Source organism: Triticum aestivum, chromosome 6A (assembly GCF_018294505.1).
Source record: "Triticum aestivum cultivar Chinese Spring chromosome 6A, IWGSC CS RefSeq v2.1, whole genome shotgun sequence".
Lineage (NCBI taxonomy): Eukaryota > Viridiplantae > Streptophyta > Magnoliopsida > Poales > Poaceae > Triticum > Triticum aestivum.
Genome location: NC_057809.1, coordinates 619,731,765 through 619,737,572, shown reverse-complemented (window position 1 = coordinate 619,737,572; position 5,808 = coordinate 619,731,765). Strand labels below are relative to the sequence as shown.

The 5,808-nt window shown below is 42.4% G+C and overlaps 1 long non-coding RNA gene across 1 annotated transcript; it reads right to left on the bottom strand.

Annotated features, from left to right (window-relative positions):
- Positions 1 to 1,026: 1,026 nt before the first annotated feature.
- Positions 1,027 to 1,572, bottom strand: LOC123131495 (uncharacterized). Its single transcript, XR_006464189.1, has 2 exons — positions 1,390 to 1,572; positions 1,027 to 1,302 (listed from the first exon to the last, which is right to left on the bottom strand). It is a non-coding gene; the product is annotated as an uncharacterized lncRNA (long non-coding RNA).
- Positions 1,573 to 5,808: the final 4,236 nt, after the last annotated feature.

Genomic DNA, 5,808 nt, shown 5'->3' with positions numbered 1-5,808 from the left:
CTAAAGCCCCTCCCGTCCGCCAGCTGGATGGGCTTTAGTCCCGGTTGGCCTGGCCAACCGCGACTAAAGGCCTTCTGGGACCTTTAGTCCCGGTTGGCCACGCCAACCGGGACTAAAGCCCCTCCCGTCCGCCAGCTGTCGACCGAGCGTGCTGGGCCCAGGTAGTTGGTCGCGGGTCTTCTCCCGAACCGCGACTAAAGACCCCTTTGGTCGCGGTTCGATTGTTTTGGGGACTAATGGGGGCGTATGGAAGCCTCGTTTTCTACCAGTGGAGGAAAAGTGTAACCGACGGCTCGAATTCTTCGTCCAAGCACACCACACACCAGTAGATCAACCACGGCACATGCATCTATAGTTTTTTTTTGCACCGAACAGACATCTAAATCTAGAGTTACCATCTTAGAGCAACATTTTCTCTACAAATGAACTAGTATTATACTATAAAGTTCACTAGAAATACAAAGCATCCCAAACATAACAAAATTAGATCGAGATTTCGAGACCACCGAACGACCACTACCGCCGTCAAAACGAGTCGTCGACGCGCCACTATCAACACTCACCTACCGGAGCTGGCTTCACCTTGTCGATGACAACCGGAAAGTCTTTATGCATGTTGCTCTAAGGACTAGCGCCCTGGAGTCGCAGTCGTCGTTGTTGAACCCTTGCATAGATCTGAAGGATCTGACACCAAATCTAGCCACATGACGAGAAACACTAATCTCATTGCCTCAAAAAATGCAGTAATCTACACTGAAGCTCCGTCGACTACGTCCAGATGATGAATTCGAGGGAGATCTAAGTCTGAAAGACAAACACAAAAAAGAAGCGCTGCCATCCGCCCAGTCCAAGCAAAACGCTCCTATTGGCCACCTTAAAGACGGTATAGTTGACCAGTTTGGACAACATCCAATGAAATCTATAGTAGTAATGGTGTGGCTATTCATTCATAATCTAAAACTGTGGAGTAGGAATGATAAATTGGGTATACAAGAAAGACAACCGGCAGATTTGCACCTAATCACATCCCAAATGTTTATTCCATTTTGATGAAACAGATAGATACATTACATGCGATGATCTTATTCGCGGGGATTACAATTCGCACAAGCACGACTGGGATTCATCTTACATCATGGAGCCACGATCAAAATGGTGCTTTCCCGTATTTTCTGCAGCAACAGCTATTAACCTCTCTGCAAGTCCCGACCCAGCCACGTTTGTGCCCGATTAGTCGCATGCATTCATCCTTGCAGTCAGTTGTGGTGCACCGTTGCAAATACACACATTTCTCGCCCACAACTACAGGCGATATACCATCATAGCGTTAGCTACTCAATCAGACAAGTTTTTGGTAGGTTAATTATCTTGGATATGCAAACAACTTACTCTTGAGTGCATGGCAGGGTGGCAAAGTGGAAGCAAACATCATAGCAATGACCAGGAAATTGATGGCCACGGTCCTCCTTGTGTCGCTCTGTTTGACATGTGCCATGAGGAGAAGAGATCGACTACTTGTATTTGCCTTGTTGTTGGCGCTCCTTCGCTGCAAAGAGCACCTTTAGTTTGTGGTGTTTATATAGAGGCACAGTCGTATCCACGACTGATGTTGCTTATACAGTTTCTTGCAAATATTATTTGCTAAATGATGTTTGATATATCTTGCATTTGTAATCTCTTTATACTATATATATTAGTATTGATATCATGATATATTTTTATGTCAAAATCAGTGTCTCACATAACTTTATATATTTTGTATTTAATAAGGGATTATTTCTTACTCATTCTGAGATAGTTATGTATCAATCGAGGCACGATCGTATCTTGGATAAATGTTCCTCAATTATATTTGTTCTTACATTTATGTATCTCTCAAAATTATTTGCTGAAGTTAATGTTGACATATCTTGCATCTGTATTCTCTTTATGCTATATATACTGGTATTGATATCCTCGGGTTGTCTTTGTCTGCTCATTTGCTAACAGGAGTCCTTTATTTTGCCGGCCTTTACATAGAGGCACAGTCATATCTTAATGTTGCTCGTATGGGTTCTTGAATGTATTATCTACTAAATTAATATCGATATATCTTGCATTTAATATTCTCCATATACTATAATACATCTGTATTGATATTGTATATCTTGTTACGTCAAATAAAATTAATGTTGATATACCTCACGTTATTTTCTCCTTGTACTATACAAATTAATGTTGACATCATGATATCTCCTTGCATCAAAATAAATGGCCCGCTTATTTTTATAAGTTGTATTTATCGAGATGCTATCTTTGATAAATATTGCCCAACTATATCGATTCTGCATTTATGACATGCGTGCTCTTGTACATATTTACAATGTTTATTTCCCACATTCTTCTAGTGGTATTAGTTAATGTTCACCCTCTGCATCCGCCTCACCGCTGCACTAGATAAAGATGAGGATGGGCCCCGAGGAAGAAGGGCACGACCCATTTCGCCATTTAGTTCTCAATGGCCCGATCGTACTCCACTAGTAGAAAATAGGGCATTATTCCCGGTTCTAGAGGGCCTTTAGTCCCCGTTCTGCAACCGGGACTAAACGATCGGGACTAATGCTCACCACTTTTAGTCCCGGTTGTGTTACGAACCTGGGTAAAGGGTCTCCACGTGGTCGCTATGGGGCTCCCAGGCAGGAGGACCTTTAGTACCGGTTGGTAACACCGACCGGGACTAAAAGGCAGCCACGCGTCAGCAGTTGCCAGACGCTGGTTTTTTTTTTGAAGGAGGGGTTTAGGGGTTTCATATTGTGTTAGCTAGCTACTACATATAGAGAGAAGTGACCTCTCTTTCTCCATGCTTGGTCGATGCTAGCTACTACATATGGAGAGAACTCGACGCTAACTAGTAAGCAATGAAGGAACCATTAATTACACAACATCGTCATGATCAATATATAGAGAGAAGTGACCTCTCTTTCTCCGTGCTTGTTGGTCGAACAACAAGTTTTCGTATATCTATTCGATGCTACTACATATAGTACACGTTGATGCATATATACAATATAACATCTATTACAATCCCTAACATCATCTACCAAAATCGCATTGCAATTCCTGATGGTATTCTCCATCTTCAGGTGTGACGTGGTCAACAAAGAATCCCGCCAATTCCTCTTGAATTGCTCGTATGCGATCATTTGGTAGGAGTTCGTCCCGCTTCCGCCAGATCTAATTTGAAGAATCAGATATATATATATATATATATATATATATATATATATATATATATATATATATATATATATATATATGGGTAACGCTATTCTAAGCGTGAGTGTAGAGTAACTTATTCTACACCCCTAGTAACGCTATGTACAAAATCTAGTAAAACGGTGTATAAAATGTAGTAATTCGGAAAATATTTTTTTATCATCTAAGTTTGTGATTTACTACATTTCTACGAAAATTACTATATTTTACATAGTGTGTTACTGTATTTTGTATGTACCGTTACTGGGGTGTAGAATAAGCTATTCTACACTCAAGCTTAGTTTAGCATTACTATATATATATAGGAAAAATCAAACTTATGAAACTTCACTCGGACGGCTGCAATCAGAGACGCACATTGTCCGTTGGGATCTGGTCCCTCCTCTTTCCTCTATATATATGAATGAATGAATGAAATGAAGGAAATATGCCCTAGATGCAATAATAAAGTTGTTATTTATATTTCCTTATTCATGATAAATATTTATTATTAATGCTAGAATTGTATTAAACGAAAACTTGATACATGTGTGGATACATAGAAAAAACACTGTGTCCTTAGTAAGCCTCTACTAGACTAGCTCAATATTCAAAGATAGTTGAGTTTCCTAGCCATGGACATGTGTTGTCATTTGATGAACGGGATCACATCATTAGGAGAATGATGTGATGGACATGACCCATCCATTAGCTTAGCATAATGATCGTTTCAGTTTTATTGCTACTGCTTTCTTCATGTCAAATACATGTTCCTCCGACTATGAGATTATGCAACTCCCGGACACCGGAGGAATGCCTTGTGTGTTATCAAACGTCACAACATAACAGGGTGATTATAAAGGTGCTCTATAGGTATCCTCGAAGGTGTCTGTTGGGTTGGCATAGATCAAGATTAGGATTTGTCACTCCGAGTATCGGAGAGGTATCTCAGGGTCCTCTAGGTAATACACATCATATGAAGCCTTGCAAGTAAAGTGACTAATGAGTTAGTTGTGGGATGTTGTATTACAGAATGAGTAAAGAGACTTGCCGGTAACGAGATTGAACTAGGTATAATGATAACGACGATCGAATCTCGGGGAAGTAACATACTGATGACAAAGGTAACAACGTATGTTGTCATTACGGTTTGACCGATAAAGATCTTCGTAGAATATGTAGGAACCAATATGAGCATCCAGGTTCCGCTGTTGGTTATTGACCGGAGATGTGTCTTGGTCATGTCTACATAGTTCTCGAACCCGTAGGGTCCGCACGCTTAATGTTCGATGACGATTTGTATTATGAGTTATGTGTTTTTGATGACTGAAGATTTTTCAGAGTCCCGGATGAGATCACAGACATGACGAGGAGTCTCGAAATGGTCGAGAGGTAAAGATTGATATATTGGACGAAGTTATTCGGACACCGGAATGGTTTCGAAAAGGTTCGGGTATTTTCGGAGTACCGGGAGGTTACCAGAACCCCCCAGGGGAAATATGGGCCACATGGGTCTTAGGATGGAGGCACACCAGCCCACAAGGGGCTAGTGCGCTCCCTACAAGGGAGGAGGCCGAATAGGATTAGGGAAGAGGACGGCGCCCCCCTTTCCTTCTCCTACTCCCTATCCCTTTTCCCCTTTCCCACTCCGAAAAAGGAAGGGGAGTCCAACTAGGATTGGGGGTCCTAGTAGGACTCCCCCCTTGGCGCGCCCCTATAGACCGGCCGCATCCTCCCCTCCTTATTTATATACGGGGGCAGGGGGCACCCCAAAGCATAACAGTTGTTCCTTAGACGTGTGCGGTGCCCCCCTCCACAGTTTACTCCTCCGGTCATATTGTTGTAGAGGCGAAGCCCTGCGTGGATCACATCATCAACACCTTCACCACGCCATCATGCTGAAGAAACTCTCCCTCGACCCTCTGCTGGATCAAGAGCTCGAGGGACGTCATCGAGCTGAACATGTGCATAACTCGGAGGTGCCGTACTTCGCTGCTCGATTGGTTGGATCACGAAGACATTCGACTAAATCAACCGCGTTAAGCTAACACTTCCGCTTTCGGTCTATGAGGGTACGTAGACACACTCTCCCCTCTCGTTGCTATGCATCTCCTAGATATATCTTGCGTGATCGTAGGAAATTTTTGAAATTGCATGCTACGTTCCCAATAGTGGCATCATGAGCCAGGTCTATGCATAGATGAATTGCACGAGTAGAACACAAAGAGTTGTGGGTGGTGATAGTTATACTGCTTACCACCAACGTCTTATTTTGATTCGGCAGTATTGTTGGATGAAGCGGCCCGAACCGACATTAAATGACCGCGTTCATGAGACTGGTTCTACCGACGTGCTTTTGCACAAAGGTGGCTGGTGGGTGTCTGTTTCTCCAACTTTAGTTGAATCAAATTTGACTGCGGTCGGTCCTTGTTGAAGGTTAAAACAACAAACTTGATGAAACATCGTTGTAGTTTTTATGCGTAGTTAAGACCGGTTCTTGCTAGTAACCCATAGCAGCCACGTAAAACTTGCAACAACAAAGTAGAGGATGTCTACTTTTGAGGGTATGTTGTG